Source organism: Chinchilla lanigera, unplaced genomic scaffold (genome assembly GCF_000276665.1).
Source record: "Chinchilla lanigera isolate Chin_1 unplaced genomic scaffold, ChiLan1.0 scaffold00080, whole genome shotgun sequence".
Classification (NCBI taxonomy): domain Eukaryota; kingdom Metazoa; phylum Chordata; class Mammalia; order Rodentia; family Chinchillidae; genus Chinchilla; species Chinchilla lanigera.
Genome location: NW_004955481.1, coordinates 9,416,009 through 9,438,268, shown reverse-complemented (window position 1 = coordinate 9,438,268; position 22,260 = coordinate 9,416,009). Strand labels below are relative to the sequence as shown.

At 47.5% G+C, this 22,260-nt stretch overlaps 1 long non-coding RNA gene across 1 annotated transcript in view; it reads left to right on the top strand.

The window, feature by feature from the left end:
* Positions 1–8,075, top strand: part of LOC106146466 — a 187,275-nt gene extending 179,200 nt beyond the window's left edge. Inside the window, exon 6 of the long non-coding RNA XR_001230914.1 lies at positions 7,917–8,075. This is a non-coding gene — a long non-coding RNA (uncharacterized LOC106146466). The remainder of the gene's footprint in view (positions 1–7,916) is intronic.
* Positions 8,076–22,260: the final 14,185 nt, after the last annotated feature.

Genomic DNA, 22,260 nt, shown 5'->3' with positions numbered 1-22,260 from the left:
TTTCTCTGCCATATAAGGATACAAAGCAAAGATGGCTTCTTGAATAGCATGTAGGAGGCTCTTACCTGACATTGGAGTGCTAATGCCTTGATCTTGGACTTCCCTAGAACTATAAAAAATAAGTGTTTGTCATCTAAGCCACTCAGTCTATGGTATTCTATTATAGCAGCCCAAACTAAGCAACCAAAAACAACAACCACAAGTAGCCAAAACTCCCTCAAGAAAAAGTAGATAACTGAAATAATCCTATAATTATTAAATCAGTTGAATTTGTACATTAAAATATCTTTCAAAATAATTAACCTCCCTGTCAGGATAGTTTCTAAGGTAAATTCTGCAAACATTTTAGAAATATTCAAAGAATGCTATACATTCAATGCTATTCATTCTTTTCCAGAAAATAGAAAAGAAAGAAAGACTTTCCAATGTACTTTATGAGGTTAGCATTATCCTGGCACCAAACCTGACAAAGAAAGCACACAGAGAAGATCAATTTCTCTCATGAACATAGACACTAAATTTCAGAAAAAATATTAGCAGATTGATTCTAGCATTAGTCATATACACCATGACTAAGTAGGGTTTATCACAGGAATGTCAAGCTGGTTAAATATTTGAGAATTAAACAATATAAGCTGCCATATTAACAGCCTAGAGAAACCACATGATTAGATCAACTAATGCAGAAAACACATACTTAACAAAATTCAACAGTAGCTCATGTGAAAAACTTTCAGAAAATCAGAAACATAACAGAACTTCCTCAACCTGATAAAGAATATCTATTTAAAAAACTACAACTAAAATCATGCTTACTGGTGAAAAATAGAATATAAATAAATTTAGCAAAATATATAATAATTCTATATTCCAAAAACTACAAAATGCTGATGAAAGAAATCAAAGAAGGCTTAAATGAAAAGAGAGAGACTTTGTGTGCATCTATCTTCGAAAAGAAGGGTAAGGTTTAAAGACCTAGTATCCAGTTTTAAGACTTACTATAAAGTTACAGTTATCAAGCCAGTGTGGTATTAGCAAAAGCAAAAGAAAACAAAGGGCACATATGCAAGAAGAAAAATCATAGATCAAAGGACCAGCATAGGATGTGCAAAAGGACCTATCTGAATAAGATCATTTGATTTTCTTTTACAAAGGTGTAAGAGCAATTCAACGGAGAGAGAATAGTTTTCCAGCTCCCAATAAATGCAATGGTATTGAAACTATTGAACATCTTTTTGCACAAAAAATGAACCTTACCCTAAACTTCATACCTTATGCAAAAAATTTACTCAAAATGGATCATAAGCCTAAATGTAAAACATAAAGCTTTTAGAAAAAAGCTTAGGAGAAAACATTAGTGATTTTGGACAAGGTGAAGCACTCTCAGGTATGACATCAAAAGTCATACCTGACTATGACTATAAAATAAAAATTTGATAAATTGGACTTCATCAATATCAAAAATTCCTGCTAAATGTAAGGCAGTAAGAGAATAAAAAAGATAATTTGTAGTCTGGGGGAAAATACTTGCAAATTATATATCTCAGAAAGGACTCATATTTAGATTATATAGAGAATTTATAGCTTATCTCTTGCATTGCCTTTTAAACCTGTTTAATAAACCTGTTCTTTATTTTATTAGATTTGGTCACTTAAAAATATAAAACTCAATGCCTAAATAAATTCCCAAAACCAAAAATTTCAATAAGAAAATAAACAACTGAATGTAAAAAATGTACAAAAGACTTAAACAGTACTTCACCAAGGACAATATATAGATGGCAAGCAAGCACTTGAAAAGATGTCCAGCATCTTTAGCTCTTGGGGAAGTGCAAATTAATATGATAATGCAATACCATTACAGTTATTGGGATGGCTAAAATAATAAATACTGACAGGAATAAGTGCTGGAAAAGGTGTGTGTAGAAACTAAGACTCTCACCTTTGCTGGTGAGAATGTAAATCATGTAGCTGTTCTAGAAAACAGTTTGACAATTTTTTATTATCAAATAAGACATCATACAACTCAGCACCATCATTCTTAGCTTGTTTTTTTGAGGCAAAGTCTCAGCCAGATGCTCAGGTTGGTCTTGAACTTGTGATTCTCCTGCCTCAGTTGCCCAAGTACCCGGGATTGCAGGTATGTGCCACCCTGGTATTCCTAGTGTCTTGGTTACTTTCCTCTTGTTGCTGGGACAAAATACTTGACACCCAAAATTAAGGAAGGAAAGATTTATTTTGCTTACAGTTTGTGGAGGTTTCAGTCAATACTTGGCAGGTTACAAGGCAGAGTGGCACATGGTAGAGGGCTACAGCTCATGGCAGCAGAGCACAGCAAAAGCAACCAGCACACAAAGAGGAATGGCCACAAGCAGCCTCTTCCTCTCCCTTACATATGCAAACTATCCACCCCAGGGCGGGTGTAGCACTCACACCCATAATCAGTCAAACTCTAAAAGCCTGCCCCATGACCGCATGAGGCTTTGGGGGGACACACAGACACAAACCATAACACCTAGGTATTTACCTTAAAACATTTATGTTCAATCAAAAATCTGTAGGTGAATGTTTATAACAGTTCTATTTATAACCACCTAAAACAGGAAACAACTCAATTGTCCTTCAATGGGTGAATGGACATGGTACGTTGATACAATGGACTACACTTTAGTAGCAAAAAGAATAAACTATTGGTACATACAACACATTGGGTCAGTCTCAAAGGCATTATGCTGAGCAAGAAAAGCCAGTCTGAGAATGCTTCATACTGTATGATTCCACATATTTATATGGTATTCTGGGAAAGGTAAAGCATTAGTGATGGAGAGCAGGACCTGGGGAGAGTTTCACTGCAAAGGACAGCACGGGGGGCGGGGGGTTTCTGGGGGTAATGGAACTGTTGTGTAGTGGTGAGTACGTGAATCTGTATGTGTGTCAAAACTCAGAACTGAAATTTTAAAAGTCAATTTTATACTACACTTAGCAATTTTTTTAAAGGGAAAGAAAGACAAGCAGAAGAGTAGAGTACCTTGGCAGGCAGCAACACTTAAGCAGAAGAGTAGAGTACCTTGATGGCCCTGGGTATGGAAGAAAGAGAGTTGCTGAGGGAGATAAGTCACAGGTCCACCCGCCAGCAGGTCGCATCCCCAGAGCCGGGCCCTGGAGATACAGGTTTCATGGTCAAGAGGAGAACAGTTTCTCTTTGATCGTCAATTCTCATTATCACCATCCCCACCGGTCTGGCCAGAGGGCCCTGGGAAGCCCAGTTTTATCTGACTGCACACATTTAAATATCCTTCAACCCAAGCAGAGCAATCATTCATCTTCCTCTCAGGGAATCTTCTCCAGCTGTTTCAGCCACAGCTGCCCATATCAGGAACCACAGTGGCATTTTGAGGCTTCCTACCCATCCCCTGTCAATTAGAAGTTCTGTCACATAGCTGGATCTCCATCAGTGTGTCCCCTCATCTGAGCCACAGTCGGGGCCTATTGTTCCCCGCTTGGACTATACAGGCAGCCTCTCTCCACAGTAGTCCTGGTTGGCTCCATCCTTCCACCACACAGCACCAGCATGCTCTTCCTGGGGAAAGGATCTTATTTCCCTGCTTAGGAGCACACCTTCCTTACCCTGGCCCTGTAGGGTGTAGGGCGTGGCTCCTCCCAACTTCATTTCATGTGGGCTCTCTAGCCAGCATGTCCCTTCCTCTTGGGTGTCTGAGTTCTGTCCTTTTGAAAGTTTTATCCATCTTCCCTGTTCCCTTATCCTCAAACTACCTCCTGTAACACTTTGAATCTGGAATGTTACAGGTTTGGTCCCAGGTTGGGACTATTGGGAGATGGTGGAAACTTTAAGAGGTGGAGTCTAGTGGGGATCTTCCGATCACTGGGGGTGTGTCCTTGAAGGGGTTTTTGGGACCCCAATCTCTTCCTCTTTCACTTCCTAGCCACAAGAAAAGTAGTTTTGCTCTAGCAGGTGTTCTTTTTCAAAATTTTTTTCTAATATTTATTTATTTTTCTACCTGTGAGCTATAGCAAAACATGCTCAGCCTCATTATGCAGACAGATATCCCTGTATATTTTAAGAGAATTTAGGCATGTATAAATAGAAGAGCTCTTCAGAAAGGAAAAATTCAAGAACGAATAAAACCTTCCAATTTTACCTTTGTAACTTTCCAGTAGTAATGGTTAAAACGATTTTAGTTAATTGCCACAATGTTCTGCTGCAGGCTCAAAAGCAATGGAATCAACGAGTTTTGGGCTGGAACCTCTGAAACTGTGAACCAAAATAGTCTTTTATCTCTGGTATTTCTTATGGTGATGGACAGCTGATGAGAATAACAGCCATCCCCTTTGCTTGGCTCCTTCCTATTTTTCTTTCAGCCCCACCTTGGACACCTCCTGGGAGTTCTCTGGGACCTCACCCCACCATGGACAGCTTAGATATTTTTTCAGGGCTCCCATGCCCTGGGGACCTGCCTCCCTTGCAGCATTTTCCAAGGGTATTAAGATGGTCCGCTAACTCCATTTGGAGCAGGGAAGTGTTCTAAAACTACTAATAACGGTAACGGTCAGCGTGTGCCTATGGCAGACATTCAGTAACTGCTACTAAATGAGTAGAATCATGTTTTTTTCCTACTCCCTTGACAGTGGGAAAATGTAGATCTCTCAAGCTCAGGTCTCCATTGAGTCTTCCAGAATTTACCAGACTCAAGCTCATGTCTGATGGTTTAGAGTCTACTTGAACAATGGGGAAAAGACCCTTGTATTACTCACTGTTACGGTTTGTGTCTGGATGTCCCCCCAAAGCCTTATGCAGTTATGGGGTGGGTTTCTAGAGTTTATGATTGGTTCATGGTCCAATGTTTGGATTATGGGTGTGAGTGTTACACCCAGCCTGGGGCAAGTAGTTTGCATATAATGTAAGGGAGGGAAAGAGGCTGCTTGCTGCCCTCCCACTCTTTCTGCTCTCGCTTGCTTTTTCTGTTTTCTGCCTCCATGAACTGTTGCCTTCTGCCATGTGCCATCCTACCTTGGAGCCAGCTGATTATAGACTAAAACCTCCACAAACTGTAAGCTAAATAAACCTTTCCTTCCTTAATTCTGGGTGTCAGGTATTTTGTCTCAGCAATGAGAGAAAAGTAACTAAGACACTCACTTTCCTATTACTGGAACAAAATACCTGACACCAGCACTAAAAGCAGGAGAGTTTTATTTTTGCTTATGGTTCCAGAGGGTTTAGTCCATGGTTGGCTTGCTCCAAAACAGAAGCAGCATGGTGGAAGGGCAGGACAGAGAAGAGCTGTTCAATTTATGGCGGTCAGGGAGAGAAGGGAGGATATTGGGACAAGCATATACCTTTCCAAGTACATACATTTCCAGTGACCAGCCCTTAGCTTCTAATTGTACATTCAGGTATTAACTCACCAGTAGGCTAATCCACTAATGAGTGTATTTCCCCCATGATCTAGTCACCTCTGAGCACATGAGACTTTTGGGGAACATTTTAGGTCTCAGCCATAACAACATCCAAGCCTCTTCCCTGTGATCCATCCATACCCATTTGATACAGTCTCCTGTAGCAGGAGGACTTCAAACTGAATCAGGAGTTATTTATTTACTTATTGAAATAAAGTCTTGCTACATGGCTCAGGTTGATTTCAAACTCCTGGGATCAAGCGAACCTTCTATCTCAGGTTTCTTAGTATACTAAATCACAGGTGTGTACCAACACACCTAGCTAAGTTGAAGATGTGAAGGAAAGTCCTAGCTTCCTTCCTACTGTGACCTGACGTACGATACTGTCATTCTCTGGACTTCAGTTTCCCACTTTGTCTAGCAGGAAGAATGAAACTGTCCGGCCTGAGTCTTAGGAGGATAGGTGGTGAGGCTGCATGATAAGTGTCAGCCTCAGGCCAGTGGGATGAACCAGAGGGCAAGCTCTGAGTGGATAACTCACCAGTGGTTACCAGTGTCACTCACATCCACTCTTAAAACACTCAGCCAAAGCCCAGGAGCAGAAGGTATGTTGGTAGGGTGGCCCCCCTTCTCTCACCCTCCCCCTAATTGCAGGCTGGGCAGCTGCCATTGCACCCTCTCCCTTACCCGCATTTTGTTCAAACCCTTAATTTGTCAGTCAAAGAAGCAACAAAGCATTAGCAATGGGTGGAGTGGGCGCCAGGCACGAAAGCATGTTCATTCAGCCAGGGCCTGGGTGGAAGGCTGCTGTGTGATTACCCTGAGGTGGAATTGGGGGTTGGGGTGAAACCTTGCTCCTTTGGCCCTTTCATTTCTGTACACAGAGAGCACAGCATAGCACGGAGGCAGGCAGGCAGTGCGAGTGGGTTTGATAGTTGCCATTAATAAAACATTACATTAAACCTGAGCTCAGAGGGGGATAATTGGAGCCATTTGTCACATGTACAGCCAGAGAGAGGGTTGGCTCTGGGCACAGAGCTGGTGACCAGGCACTGAGGGGTGAGCCAAGGACTAGCGAAGGAGCAGGTTTCCTAACGAAGAGGCAGGGTGGCCCAGGTCTGAGGACTCTGATCCTCCCATTCCCTCAACCCTAGGACTTGAGGGATTTTAAGGACTCTTCTTAAAAAAGGGGCTAGGTCTTGATGTCAGGCAGAGTTGGAATCCCAGCCCAACTTCTTGCTGGCTTAAGTTGTTCTCTAAGCTTTCTGAGGCTCAGTTTTCCTATCTGCATGATGGGGATAGTCTTGCCTTCTACATGCAAGGCATTTTTAGGTACCACCTGACCTAATGCATTGGGAGTGCTAAGCATGATATAGCTCTGCCAGCTTTTCGCTGCTGTAACCAAATACCTAAGAGTAATACCTTAAAGGAGAAAGGGTTTATTTTGGCTCATGGTATGAGAAGTTTCAGTCCCCCTCTATTGCTTTTAGGCCTGTGGCAAGGCAGGAACATGATGGTGGGAGGACACGATGGAGGAAATCTACTCACCACACGGCAGCCAGGAAGCAGAGAAAGAACATGTACTAGCAGGCTTCTTCCTTCTTCCATGTTTTCCCATGTGGGCCCTTACCCTGTTGAATGGTGCTACCCACCCTTGGGGCAAGTCTTCCCATGAGTATGATGTCTCACGTGAAGATACAGCTAGAAACACCCTCACAGACACACCCAGAAGTGTGCTTTACTAATTCCCTAGCAGTCTCTCAATCTAATCAGATTGACAGTCAAGATTAAGGATCACATTAGCGTCAGTGGTTGTATTATTAGTTTGGGGTGGGGTATGGAGCAAGGGATTTGTGCCACATATTCTAGGCTGCAGGTCATTATTACAAAGAGGAAAAAGCAAGGGCTTTATGCTTAGGCAGATCACCTTGGCTTCCCACCCTGCCACTCAGCTGCTTCATTACCTTGAGACCTTGGATAAGTCACAGAAGCCCTCTGGTATTATTTCCTATCTATAAAATTCGGATGTTCATGGCCTCCTCATAGAGCTGGTCTAAGGTACAATTGTGAGAATGGATGTATATGTTCATCACAAAGTGGGGATGAGTATGTATTAGGGTTCCCCTTTCCTTTTAGAAGAGAATCACTTCTGTTGTTGAACAAAATATGGACTCTGTGAAGGTATGAGCAGGGAGAGACTGGGGAAGGAGAGCACCTGGGCTCTGGCTTAGCTTCATCCAGGAGCTTGCATGATACCACCTGCTGTGGACAGCATCCCTGCTTCCAAATCTTGAGCTCTGTCTGTATCCACACCTTTGGTAATGGGACTTTTGTAGTTCTTTCTATGACAGAGGCTGAGTGGATTTCAGTTCCCTTTGACTCCAGGCTTGGCCAGTTCACTTGCTTTGGTCCACAGAGTGGGGTGGAACTGAAAGTTCTGAGGCCAGTACTTGAAATACTTTGTATTTCAGCCTGCTGTCTTGTCCCTCTGTCATTCTCAGGAGAAAGACTGGCTAGTCTGCTGACCCTGACAGATGACAGCCCTGTGAAGAAGAGCCACCCATCTACTCCAGCTTGTTGCAGGGCAGCTTTCCCAGTTGCCCCTGGCCTCAAACAGACGAATCCCAGAAGTCTCACACATCCCCAGGAATAAAGTTACTGTGGCAAGCTGCTGATCCATGATGGCCAATGATTATCCACCAGAGTTACCTGGCACACCACCAGTACTCCCTGCATCCAGCTTCATACATTCCATCCTTCTGCATCCCAGCCTGAATTTTATTTTATTTTTTGGAGGCAGGATCTCACTATGTAATTTAGGCTGGCCTTGAACTCACGAAGTACCCTCAGCTGGCTTTGAACTCACAGCAATTCTGCCTCAACCTCCCCAATGCTGGGATTACAGGTGTGTGTCACCATCCCAGCCTGTATTCTCTAGCACATTCTATACTCCTGGACATGTTGCTCATCATGTCCAACTTGCTTGTAACAGTGAAGATACTCAAATGGACACCCCAGCAGGCCCTACTTAAGTTCAGTGTCTGACTAATGGGCTTAGGTTAGGCCAAATGTCACCTTTCCCAATCAATCTTTGTTGTCAGGGTGTGGACATCATTGGTTAATTGAGTTTAGGTTATGTGCTTACCCACAGAGCTGGAGATGCAGTCAACCTACCATGCCTCACCCCCCATCCACATGACAGCAAGTTAGAACAGGCCATTGAGCAAGGAAATCAGACTCCTCTTATCAGAAGAAAGAGGGAGTGATGCTGGGCAGGCAAAAGCAATAGATATTTGCCCCAGGAAGGGAGGGAATGTGGGATCATATACTTCAGAGAATTTACAGGTATTGATGACTGATTAGATAAGCAGAGCATGACCTCAAACTTTCTAAGTGACAGGGGAGCAGGTGAGGTTATTGGAGCAGAGAGAGGAGACCTCGGCTTGGACAGAGGAGAGGAAAGTTTACACAGCATAGGATTAATAGGCCAATCTTGCTAGGCTGGAGGATTTCCTTATTTGAGTTTAATTTCAACAGAAACATTTCACATTTAACAGTCCTCCATGGCTACATGTTGGTAGGGTTGACCATGGTTATTCCAGAAGACTTGTCCTCTGCAGGGTGCTGGAGCAAAGGACACACTGATAGAGACATACATACCTAATGAGGGTCTGCAGGTCCCTTCCTTGCAGTAAAGGAGTAGCTTAGGAAGGGACCACACCTTTTAACAGGCACTTGGAGTGGGGGCTGAGATGATGCCAGAAGGGGACCCAGGTGCTGTTGTCTGAAGGCTTCCAAGCCTCCAATGGCTTCTCTCTAGGGGAAGCACTCATACTGCCATGGGTACTGTTGGTGGTCTTTGAGCAGCATGAAAAGGGGGTGCTCTGGCTGAAGTTTTTCCTCCCTAAATTCATATGTTGAAGCCCTAGGCCCAGTGTGATTGTATTTGGAGATAGTGCTCTCAGGATAAGTGATGTCATAAGGGGGGAACCCTCATCCAATAGGGTTAGTGCCCTTGTAAGAAGAGAGACCAGATTTCTCTTTCTCTTTCTCCTTCCTTCCTTCCTTCTGGTCTTAGTCACTTTCCTTGTCACTGGGGCACAATACCTGACACCCTCAACATAGAGGAAGAGAGGTTTATTTTGTCTCAGTTTATAGAGCCCATAGTCAGCTGGCTCCAAGGCAGAAAGGCATGGCGTAGCACCATGGCAGAGGAGAGCTGAGGAGAGCTGCTTATGGCATGGCAGCAGGGAAGCACAGAAGAGAGAACAGGAAAGGAGGAACTGGGTGGGGAATAAACTTTTCCAGGCCACACTACCAGTGACTCATTGCCACTGACCAAACCCGACCTCCCAAATCAAGGCCACTCTGCAGCCCCCTAATCCAATCCCAATCACCATCCATAAAGTCCCCTTGTGATCGCATGAGGCTTTAGGGGAACATACAGATATCAACCATAGCACTTCTTCTGTCTCCTGCCCTGCCTTTCTCTCTCCCCTTCTCCTCAGCCTGCACTGAGGGCATGCCACGTAAGCACACAGCGAGAGTGCAGTCAGAGAGAAAGTCTGTGTTGGAACCGAACCACACCAGCACTCCCCGTTAGGCTTTCTGTGAAGAATATGTGCTTGTTATTTAGGCCACCTGTCTGTGGTATTTTGCTACGGCAGCCAAAACAGACTAATTCAGAGTAGGCAAGCTTCATAATTGAGCTACCTGGGCCAGGTATTTTCCTGGTATCATCTCATGGGATCCTCACACCTCACTGAAGGGAGGGTGACTATTCCACTTTGCAGGTGAGGAAACCAAGCTCTGGCCCCCAAGCTCCCAATTCAGTCACATCAAGATCTGCCTGTCTCATCTCCTTCTTCCTCATCATAATCCAGACCCAAGTCACTCACAGCTGGTGGTTCTGAGGGACAAGGGGCTCAGTGAGCCTGGAGAGATGGAGGACTGTCCTCCTCCACTCAGTCCCCCAGAGAATCCCATAGGTAGGTACTGTTACCTATATCCCAGACGAAGAAACTGAAGCTGAGGAGAGTTTGGTATCACCTGTGCATGTGTGGTTAGTAAGGTCTTCAACCCGGGCCGCCTCAACTGCAGAAGCTACATTTGGGATTAAAGATTCAGAACCCCCTGGAGAGCTGCACCGACACCTGGGAGCCCCTCCAGATTGGTTCCACATCAGCCTTTTTATTCTTCTTTTAGATGCCAACATTCTTCCCCTGCCGGGTCTTTGCCCTTATTGGAGAGAGAGAGGGAGAAAGGGAGAGAGAATCCTCTACCTGGACTCTCCCCTTGCACAAGACTGACTCCCTCTCAATCTTGACATCTCAGCTCAAGTATCACCTCCTCCCAGCAGTCTTCTTTAATCAGGCCTTCTAAATTAGCCACCCTCTCCCATCAGGCTGGGCTACATTGTTGCTTTCATAACACTATGATCAGAAGCTGCCATCTTGCTTATTTATTGGTTACCTGTCCTCCTGGTGCTTTCTCCCCAGCACATAAGATAGGGCTCAGCTCTTAGTCCCAGATGCTCAATAAATATCAGTGGAAAGCAAATAAGTGAGGAAAGGGCCTTAAGGAGGGGTAGCAGGGAGGGGTGCATGGGTTCTCTTTAAGGAGAACTTAGTTCCATTGCACTCAGCACGGGAGCGGAAGCACAGGTGTGGACCCAGCCCATGAGGACCGAGTTGAGTTTGAGAATCCTAGCCTCGCCCTTAAGTCCCAGCGATGACCAGCAGGAGCTTTTCCCAGGAAACTGGTCTCCAAAACTCCCTAATCATAACCTCCTAGGATCTCTCCTCAGCACCCAGGTTGAGCAGGGCAGGGCTGGCTGATTTTCACTTTATTATATATAATGACTTTCCCCCTCCCTGCAATGATTAGGCCATAATAAATAACATTTCTCCTTGATATTGTGCCATCATTAATTCTGCTTAGCTCTCCTCAGAGAAAATTTTGTGGAAACATTTGCAGTGCTGCTATTTAAAGCTAAATTAATTCAGCTGATTATTTCTGTCCAAGTAGATTTGTGCCCATGTGACCAGGGCCAGCACTGAGGAGAGGTAAGGTGGGTGTTTGTCCCCTCCCGAGGTCTTGCCCAGAGTCTCTGCCTGTTCTTTACTCTGTGAAACTCAAGCTTGAGCTCTTCTTGGTGGGAAGCAGGGGAGAACAACGGGGATTTTTTTCCCCTATCTGTGGAGCTAAAGTCCATTGAGCCTCCCCTTAAATGAGGTTGATCTGAGGAGGATGCCTAGGAGGTGATCATCCCCTGTTACCCTCCCCACAAAGGCTCATGCAGGTGCCAGCTCCTTGGAGGAGAGGCAGCCAGGATGCTGGAGAATCTGTGTACCAGGACAGGGTTCTGCAAAAACAAAGATGAGCTCAGTGCAATCCACCAGGTTTCTAGTTGGTGTACCAGTTCTGGGATCTATATAATAATTGAGGTTCTGGTGACACCTACCTGTACAATCTCAGCCCGCTGGGAGGCTGAGGCAGGAGGATCTCACATTTGAGCTCAGTCTGGGCAATTTAGCAACTTAGAAAGACCTTGTCTCAAAATAAAAATTGTGGTAGGGGGAGGAAGCTAAGGAGGAAGCTTAGAGCAAAAAGCCTGGATTCAATCCCCAGCACTGCAAAATAAACTGGTATTCTGAACCCCTTAGCAAAACTGGACTCCTCTTATGCAATTCCACAGAGCCATAGTTGTCACACAGCAGTTAGGCTGGTGGCAGGGTCCCGGGCCTCACCCGGAGAGCACTGGGCCAATGCTGCTGAGCTCTTCTGATGTGTGGGACTACTGAGGCCCAGCAGCCTTCCTGCAGGGAAATAGGATTCTGTGCATTCAGGTCTCTATCAGCTCACTGGGGGTTTGGCATAACTAAACCCAGTTCTAAGGAAAAAGACAAAATTCCAGGTAGCGGAGTGAGTTTCTGTGTAACAAATCAGGGTTGTGGAGAATGAAGTTGCTCCCTGGAAACCAGATGCTGAGAACATGGCTGGGAGCAGGGTTCTCTGAAGCCAATCGGTGCTCTGTAGAACCAGGTGCAGTTACACACCAGAGCGCAGGTGCTGTGCCCACCGAGAGCCTCCTGGAGCCCGGGCAGGATTTCCTCAAACAATGGTGTGGTCCTGTGCTTGGGGATACAAAGCCGAGTACCAGAGGGTCCAGAAGGGCTGTGCGGGCTGACGGGTCTTGCTGAAGGAGGAGTCTACAGAACAAAGCAAGCTTTCTAGGGGCTTTCAGGGCCAACAATTTTGAGAGATAAAGCATCCTTTCACAGGTGTCCTGTGTGGTAAGGCAGGGAGCTGGGTGACAAAGCACAGCACATTCTTGTGTGATCAGGCCCAGCTCAGGTAGCTGTGCTGTTTTATGATGGGAAACCTGCCCTGATACAAAGGGTGGGGGACTGATTCTTCAAATGTAGGGTGTGGGTTTTGTTACTGGACAGCCTAAGAAAATGACAGATCCCCATTGTACTGCTCAATCTTGCTAAATTCTTCGCTACCACAAAACTTTTCTCATGCTATTTTCTCTGCTAGCCTTGCTCACGGCTCCATCCTCTACCTATCATTTACTGCAAACCTCCACACAATCTAGGTTTCAATTTGAATATCATGAGCTCATGGAAGCTCTCTCTGGCCCTCCTTACAGAACCTTTCTGTTCACTCAGAGATAATGCCTTATTCTTATCCATTCCTGTACTCACCACATCGTGTATGAACGTATTTGTCTGAGTGTTGTTGAATGTCTACCCCTTTTCTATGGCCTTTTTTCATTTCTGTGCCTAGAACTGTGCTTCAGCTCCTCAAATCTAAACCTACAGGCTCCACAGCTCCCTTGTATCCCAATCATTGCTACCTGAAGTTCATCGCTTTGTGTCTGAATTGATCTCATCACCTCCCCCAACCAGATTGGCTCAGCTCCTGTCATACCAAGTGACCAGCTGTATCCCTATCCTTCTCATCTTCCCAACAAGGAGTGTTGGAGCCATCACAGACTCTGTCTTTGTCAACCTTGTCTAATAGATTGTCAACTTAGATCTTTATCCTTTCTGTCCATTAGCCTATTCTTATCCTCAGGCAGAGCCCTGCAGAATCATGGGAGCCATTCATGTGTGCACACCAGTTTATTGTATGTGAAGAACTTCCATCTCATGTTCTTTTTTAGCCCCTTACAATAGAGATGCAGTGGCAGGTGGGGGTGACCCAAGCCAGACAGTATTATCACTTACAGAATACAGGACTCTAGGTCCAGTGGTTATATCACAGACCTAAAGGAACAAACCTGGAAGAAGATCAAAGTTTCTGTCTTGCATTTACAGGTGGCTCATCAGCAATCTAATATGGTGGCCTCTGGGCATTGGGTGTTCCCCACGCTTTAGGTGCTGCCTTGTTTAGTGTGGCCAAGAAGATTCAGTAATGGTCCACTGAATCTGTCTTCCAACCAACAGGAAGCAAAAAGGGAACAGTGGAGCTGGGTGGTCAGCCAGTCACCTTTCCCAGAAACATGACCTGGACGTCATTTCTTCCCATACATGAGTGGCCAAGCCCAGGTACCTGGGAGGCTGGGAAATCTGATAGATGCTGGTGAGTCAGGTCATAGGTTCCATTACGCAGGGAAGAAGGGGAACAACCAGCAGTTCCTGCCGCACAGATCTAAACAACTGCAATAACTCAGAACTGAAAAATGAGCATTCATTCAATCTCTAAAAAGCAGGTGTCTCACTTGGTCCTCACTCTGACACGGCCAGGCAGACATCATCATCCCAGAGGAGAGGGTTGCGGTAGGGTGTGCTATGAAATGACTTGCTCAAGATCACATGACTTCTGTGACAGGACGGAGTCCACAGCTGTGGTCCTTGAGGCCAGAATCTCCCTATCAGAGCACACAGAATCGATCTTCCAGGGAAGAAGGGATGTGTCTGTTTTCTTTGCAGTTCAACAACCAGCACTTAGGACAGTAGGAGCAAATCATTTATATTCTGGAATGAGTGGATCTCTCTTCTGTGCATGCTGTTGGCCCTGTGCTTAGCCCAGGGGGAGCGACATTCACCCTTTCTTGCAGTGTAGCAGTATATGGTAGCACCTCTCCTTCCTTACCCATTTCTTATCAGTGAGGCACCTGCTATAGTGACATCATGCCCCTCATTATTTGTATATACGCATGTGCTGGAGAGAGAGAGTGTGTGTGGGACAATCCATTTCACGTGAGGTTTGGTTTTCCAGGGTGCAAACTCAGCTTCAAAGAATCCTTGCTCTAAGCCAGGTACGATGGTGCAGGCCTGTAATCCTAGCACTCTGGGAGCTGAGGCAGGAGGATTGCAGGTTAGTACTGAGCCTGGGCAACTCAGCAACTTAGTGAGACCTCATCCCCAAATAAAACAAATAAATAAATTTTTAAAATGAACTGAGTATGTAGCTCAGTGGAAAGGCTTTGGGTTCAATCCTTGCCCCTGGTCAGCTGAAATTCCAGTGGTTCCAGCCCCTTACTCGGCATAGACTTCAACTTGGGAATAAGGAAGCTGAATCATCTGGAAGGACACTGAGGCTGTCAAATTAAGTTTCCTCCTGGGTGTAACACAAGTAATTGACATCCGTCAGGCCCTTGCCTTGTGCTCGCTCATTTCTAAACTCTTTATATGTACCTCATTTTTGTCTCACGACAGTGTAAGGAGTGCTGATATCCTTATTCATTCTATGTTACAAATAAGAAAATTGAGCAGCACAGAAACTCAATAACTTTCCCAAGATCACACAGGAAGTGAGGAAGCCAGACTAAAGGCCAACTCCGCACCTGTAAAGGACCTACTAGAAGCGTGCCATGCTACTCCCTTAAAGGGTTTACACTTTACAGGCCCAGCTGTAGCTAGGATTTATTTTGATTCACAATAAGACTCATTTTTCAGAGGAAAGAAAACTGAGGCTCAGAGAGGCCAATAGTCCTCCCCAGGGGCCCAGCTTGTTGCCAGGTTCTCTGCAAACCCTGTGGTATCCTCAGGGACTGTTGCACTCACAGGCTTCCCTCCTTTCCAGCTGTTGCAGCTGTGCGTGCTTATCAGGGATGGCGAGCAGTGGGTGTTGAGTGGGGGAGGAGGGCTGTTTATTTACAATGCGACAATTTTGATATATTTGCTAGGGGGGAAAAGCACCCCAGCACCACACAATTAAATTAAAAGACCGCCAGTTGTGGGCGAAGCTCGTCTACAGCTGACTTAGAACCAAATGGATCGGAGAAAAACAGCATAAATTGCTGTGCCTTGGGTCCTCCGCCAGCAAGTCACCTGCAGCTCTTGGATGAGGCTCTGGACCCCCGGCTCGAGCAGGCACGCACCTGAGCGGGCCTGTGTGGGGTGGCAGGGGGGCGGTGGGGGGGAGGCTGTGCATTTATTGGCCCTCTGGCTGCAATGGGCCTCGTGGGGATGTCGTGGAGTGGAAGGAAGGCTCTCTTGTTCTCCATGGGCAGCTCCATCCTCTCTCTGCCCTCCAGGGTGGAGCACAGCCATTACTGTGACCCCGGCCTCCCTCCTCTCTTGGGCAGTCAGAGTGGGGGCAGCACTTTGGGTCTTGCCAGTCTCTCTTTTCCCTGCTTATCAGAACCCTCGCAGGGTTTCATCCGAAATCTGGTGCCAGCTCCCACCTGGCCTCCCTGCCTCAATTTTTGCTCAGTTAGACCCGCTGTACATTTAGTTATTATTCTCCTGCTGTAAAATCCTAAATTTCTGAGTCTGTCCCCTGTTTTGGTTTAGATCTGAACGTCCTTCCAAAGCCTCATGGGTTCAGAAGTTAAGCTACTCATTAGGGGACTCATCCACAGAAGAATTCAGAGCTAAATGTGCTGTTAGAAGGTGGCCCTGGACAGAAGAGGTGGGTCACCGGGGGTGTGAGCTGAAAGGGTATCTCCAGCCCCAGCTCCCAGGCCCCCTCTGATTCCTGGCCACCGTGGTATAAGCAGCCTTCCTCTTCTAGACCCTTCCATCATGGTCTTCCTGCCTGGAAGACAGCCAATTGCAGACTGAAAACATTAGCCCCAATAAACGTCTCTTCCTTAACGTTGTGGGTGTCAGGTGTGGTGTCCTGGCAGTGAAAAAGTGACTAAGAAATTCTCCAAAGCCTTTGTATCCAGGAGGATTTGCTACAGTACTGCTCTGTAACAAACAACTTCCAAAGCTCCAAGGCTTATGGCCACAAACACTGATTTCTTCTCCTGGGTGGGGTTTCTGGAGGGTGGGAGCTGCTCGGTTTCAAGCTGCAGGCTGGTTCAGGTCTGCATCTGCTGCTTTCATTCTGGGACCCCTGATCTCCGAAGGGCGTGCTCCCAGCACAGACATCAGCAGCGCAAGGGGCCCGGCTAAAGTACAAAAGAATGCTTAAAACCTCTGCTCATGTCAAGTCCACTGATACTTCATTGGCCAAACCAAGGCTAGTGGGACAGGAAAACACTCGCTACCTCCTCTAAAGGCGGAAGGCAAGTCACATGGCCAAACGAGCAGGTCTGCAAGTCTGTTATCAGAAAAAATGGAAGAATTTAGAATAATAATCAGTTTGCTGACCCTTTACAGCTGTGGTTCTCAGAGGCACAGCCCATGAACCAGCACATAGCATTAGCACTGCCTGGCCTATCCCAGCCTAAGGATCCAGGACCCTGGGCCTGCAGCTTGTGTTCTACCAGTCCCTCTATAGAGGCAGGCTGATAGTGGAGAACCACTCACTGGAATGCCCAGCTCACCCCAAATGAACAAATTCTTGCTCATTTTTCAAGGCCTGGGCCAAAGTCTCCACCTCTGGGGCAAAAGCCTCTGCACTCCTCTACTCCAGAGGATGAATCACTCCCTCCTCTGGGCCCACTAACGACTCACACAGCTACACTGTCTTAGTCCAGCAGGGCTCCAAGTATATGACAGCCATGTGTTTGGGATGAGGACTCCTCCAGGGTCAGGATAGTGCCTGGCAGGTCTCAGCCCAGCACCTCACACGGGCCTGGTAAATGGTAAGCGCTCACTGGCTCTTGCTGGCTTTCAGTGCTATTGCCGGGCTGACCAGGTGAATGAGGGATAACTGGGGTAGATGGTCATGGTGGCCCAGGATGGACCTCACCAAGTGGGAGTGAGGGTGGGCAGAAGGAGAGGTGTGGATCCCTCTGATGGCCAGAGAGTGGGCAAGGAAAGCATCCAGGGCCCAGATGCCTGGCAGCTGTGCTTGCACATGGCAAATCTGCTACAGGCTAGGGCTCTGCAAGACTGGTAGAGCTTCGCTGGCTTATTAGATGTTGGAAAAGTTAACTGACCTCAGACTAAGGGATATGTGGCAGAGCTACCTCCCCCATCAGGCTGGGTATTCCTCTGAAGCAGGGTTATGTCTCTTCTATCAGATGGGGGGGCATCCTAGTCAGCAAGAATTATGTTTCTCAGCTCTATTATACTGGGAGTCCTCTCTCCCCAGGTGGGTTGTGACTGCACCACTGGACTGAGAGCTCGTGGTACAGGGGCTGGATCCTTATCAGACTTGGGCATCCCTGGGATGGGGCAGCCACTGTGTCCTCCTTTTGTATATTGGAGGTCCAATTGCCCCAGGAAGAGCAGCCTCAGTTCACTCTCTCTTTTTTAAAAAAGTGTTTATTTGGAGACAGGATCTTTTTATTTTATTTTATTTTATTTTATTTTATTTTATTTTATTTTATTTTATTTTTGAGACATGGTCTCACTATGCAGTTCAGGCTGGCCTTGAGCTCACTTTGTAGCCCCGGCTGGTCTCGAACTCACAGCAGTCCTACTGCCTCAGCCTCCCAAGTGCTGGGATTACAGGAGTGCACCACCACACCTGGGGTCTGGAGACAGGATCCTATTAAGTTGCTAAATTGCCCAGGCTAGGCTCCAGTTTGACAGTCCTCCTCCCTCATCCTCCCAGAGTGCTAGGATTACAGGAGTGCACCACTACACCTAGCTCAATTCACTTTCTTTAGCAGAGCTACTAATAAAGCCATTCTGTGTACCTTCCTTCCCTCAATCCAACCTTCTCTGGAGGAGCTTTCTCCTTCTTCAGAGCCCAAGCAGTCACCGTAAAGGTACACATATTTTGCTAGAGGAGAGGGGAGGCTGGGGCAGGCGTGGGTCCCTAGGAGGAGGGCAGATGTGGGAGGCCAAGAAGAGCCCGTTACGCTCTCATCTTCCTTCCGGGCTGACAGGTACATTTCAAGGGAAATTGAATCTGTGCATTTCAGCTTCATTTGCACCAAGCACATCTGGCTGGCAGCGGGCAGGAGGCTTTTGATGTTTGTTTCTTGGTGCCCAAGTCTTTTTAAGCCTCTTTTCTTTGAAGCCAGGGAGACTTGTGCTTCTGCCAAGGAGTAAGTAGGTTTGCACACCCTCCAGCAATTCAGTTTCCGGAGACTGGGCTCCCAGAGGCCCCAGGGGCTGGGCCTGATTCTCCTTTCACTCAGATTACCCAAGCATTTCGGACTGACTGTGTGCAAGCTTCAGGAAGGAAGGCCATCTCCCGTGGAAGGGATGCGAAAGCCCCGGTAGGTTTCCTGGCTGGACTCACCAAGCTCATCCTTTAGGAAGCAAGGGAAGGTGGCTACATCCAGCCTAGATTTTGCAGAATGGATTTAGCTTCCCCATAACTTCCTCAGCTTCCTACCTCCCCAGTCACCTCGAGTCATCCCTAGGCAAACCAGTAGTTTCCAAATCTCCTGTGAAGGGTGAGCACAGCACCAAGAGGAAGTGTGGCTGTCTGCATGGATCTGCAATCAGCTGGCAGTGGCAGCAGGACTGTCAAGCCCACTTCCAAAACAGATTATAGAAAATTTGCAAAAGACGCAGGAAAACACCTTGGGCCCTGCTAGAAAGCTTTCTAGCTCCATTTCCTCCTGTCTCCTGAGCCCAGGCTGCCGCTGTCCCCACTCCCCTTGTCCTGCCTGTGGGAAGGGAAGGTGGACTGGTCGGAGCTGAGGAACAGCAGCAGTCTGGAATCCTTCCTCTGACAGAAGCATCTAGTGGCTGGATGACAGGGACACCCACAAGCCTGCCTCCCAGCTCATCCAGCTCGGCCCAAGGACACTGGGGTGCAGGTGGCTTTTCTGAGGCTTGAGTGTCTTTTGGAACTTCAGTGAGTCTGAGCATCTCTAGCCACCTGCCCCTACTCTCCATGTGCCCTGCTTGAACATCTTCTTTCCAGCCTGGTGCTCCTGGGACTGGGGAAGGGGGAGTAGTGTGGGCTAGAGAATAAGGGCATCAAGGGATAGAGGCGAGGCAGTGTGCCTATGGGGAATGAGGCGCATATCTGTAGTTGGAGACACAGCCTTGGACCTGGGTATTCCTACTGACGGAGAGGGCACTTTCTGGCAGAAAGAGAATGACCTTCTTTATAGTCAAGGGTCACAGGCAGGGACAGCTGGAATCCTTGTCTCTGAGAGCAGAGCACATGGATTATTTCCTTTCTTCATATTTTATGAGGAGGCTGAAGTGGCCAAGGTAAGAAGAAGGGGCTGCCTGGCCTATCGGGGCTCTGAGCGGCAGGATGAGAGTGACCTGCAGGACCACTCAGTGACAGCTTCATCCTTTAGCCCAGGTGTGGACAGTGTCTCCCCATGGTGACTTAGCATGGTTGTCTCGAGCTAGGATTGTCACTTGGACCCTACCTAGCACATATGTCCTTGTTATTACAGATGGAACTTGAGAATTCCCTGCCTTGGACAGTTGACACAGACAGTGGAGTTTGAGTGAGCAGAGAGCTCTCCAGGCAGCTCACCCACCCCAGGAACCAGGGAGTTCCAGTCACAATGCAGGAGGCTGACCCCCCAGCTGTGTACACACAGTGCCTAAGCAAGTTTCCTATGACTCGGAACGGTGCGGTGGAAAGCAGCCTCCCCGGAGGACCGAGGTCACTGTAGGATGGAGCACCAGGTGCAGCCCCCTGTTTAAGAATAGACATGGAGTCATTACCCAGCAAGTCATCATCATAATCCTGGAAGATGCACGGTTCCTCTCCGGTGCCTTCAATCACCACCTTGAATGGGAGCGGAAACTTGCGGCAGGCATCAAACCCACGCACATGGGAAGCTGACAGCTCCAGCTCCACCCTGCTCCTAGTGAAGACTCCTTGCAGCTCTGAGTCACCTGCTTGGTGAGGGGGCTACACCTCAGCCTTCACCGAATCTGGCCCATCTTGGGGAGGTGCGGGAAGAGAGCTCTAATGGATGGGGGTGTTGAGGTCATTGGCATGAGAATTTTTTTTTTTTCCAGTACCAGGAATCGAACTCATATGCTGTGCTTGACAGGCAGGCACTGTGCCGCTGAGCTAAATCCCCAGCTCCAGCATGAGAAATTTGAATCCCAGCCATGCTGCTCACCGGCTGTGACCACAGCATCGTCACCGGTGATAGGACAATGATGACCATGCAGATCTCTCACTTAGCAGAGGGTTGCCTGAGATGATGTGCAGAACTCTCAGCGTGCATGAAGCTCTGTATTACTGTGTTAACCTACTATGTCCCTGGGGCTACATCTGTCCTATGTGCTGTCGGATCTAACTGCCCACAAACCCTGAGAAACACACTCACTGGATCAGGGAGACATTCACTCATCTGTTCTCTTACCCACTGGTCCTGGATCAAGGGCCTGAACCTTTTCATGGCCTGGAGTCTGTGGGGAAGGAGTGCTCACAGGGGCAGTGTGGGCAGTGGACTTCCTCCCATGGCTGATGTCTTGCCTGTGTTCCTGGTCTTCTCTGTGCCCCAGTTATTCCATGGGCCACATGCGGGGAGGGTTGGCTGAGAGGGTCTATAACAATACCCCAGATGTGGACACCTGTGCTCTTTCCTGGAGCTCTAGGTCCCTGGAGCACAGGGCATGGGAAGCTGGCACTCCCACAATGCAGACTTCCTATGAGGATGGAGGGATCCAGGAAGTGGTGGTGGTTTGGCTGTGGCTGGTGGCCACCTCCCCAGGCTGCTGAGTAGCTGCAAGGGGGGCATGCCTTTCATTTCTCCTGATGGGCACAGAGGCATAGTCTGTGCTACTGGTACTCAGGGACACTTAGCTCTCAGGCTATGGATGTGGCAGAAAGTATACAGTGGTGGGCCGGGCACTGCCTACCACATGACCTAGAGGGGCCAGATGACCTGGATTCAAATCTTGCTCCTGCTGCTTCCAGATTCTGTTCACATTCTATAAAATGGGGATAAAAGTGCCTTTTGATAGGACTATGAGGATTACATGCAGCCCTCGGTATGAAGGGACCCAGGAGGAACTTGTCTCCTGCATGTTTCCTGATAGGTATTGGCTCCCTCTGCTCTCTCTGGTGGGCCTCACTTAGGGGGCCACACACTGACCTCAGAGTGACAGGGAGATGAGGAGTCACATTGTCCACATCCTCCCAGGACTTTGCCCCTTCTCCTGTCTTTCTAACGCATGCCCAGCCACCAGGAGACACCCCAGACATGGTGCCCTTTAGAAGCAAGTCCTAAAGGTCAGATTTGGAGAAAAAGTCTTTGCAGAATTCTGGTTCCTTGTAAACATTTATTCACAAATGCTGTGAACGAGGCGTTGACTCAGGGCTGTTCCAGGAACCAGGCTGGAGAGAAGGTGGGGCTGCAGGTGCAGACTGGAACAAGCAGAGGGTGTGACCTCTGAGGAGCTGTCTATGTGGTGCTGGCTGCCAGAGCTGGGGCTCTTTTTCCACGAAGTTCCCGCACACGAAATGTGGTGAGAAAAAGAGAAATGAACACAGGCTTCAGGGTCAAGCTGCCCGAAGTATGGGTCCCACCTCTGCCGTCCATGAGCTGTGTGACTGTGGGAGAGGAACTTAACCTTTGTGGACTTCAGTATCTTCATCTGTCAGATAGAG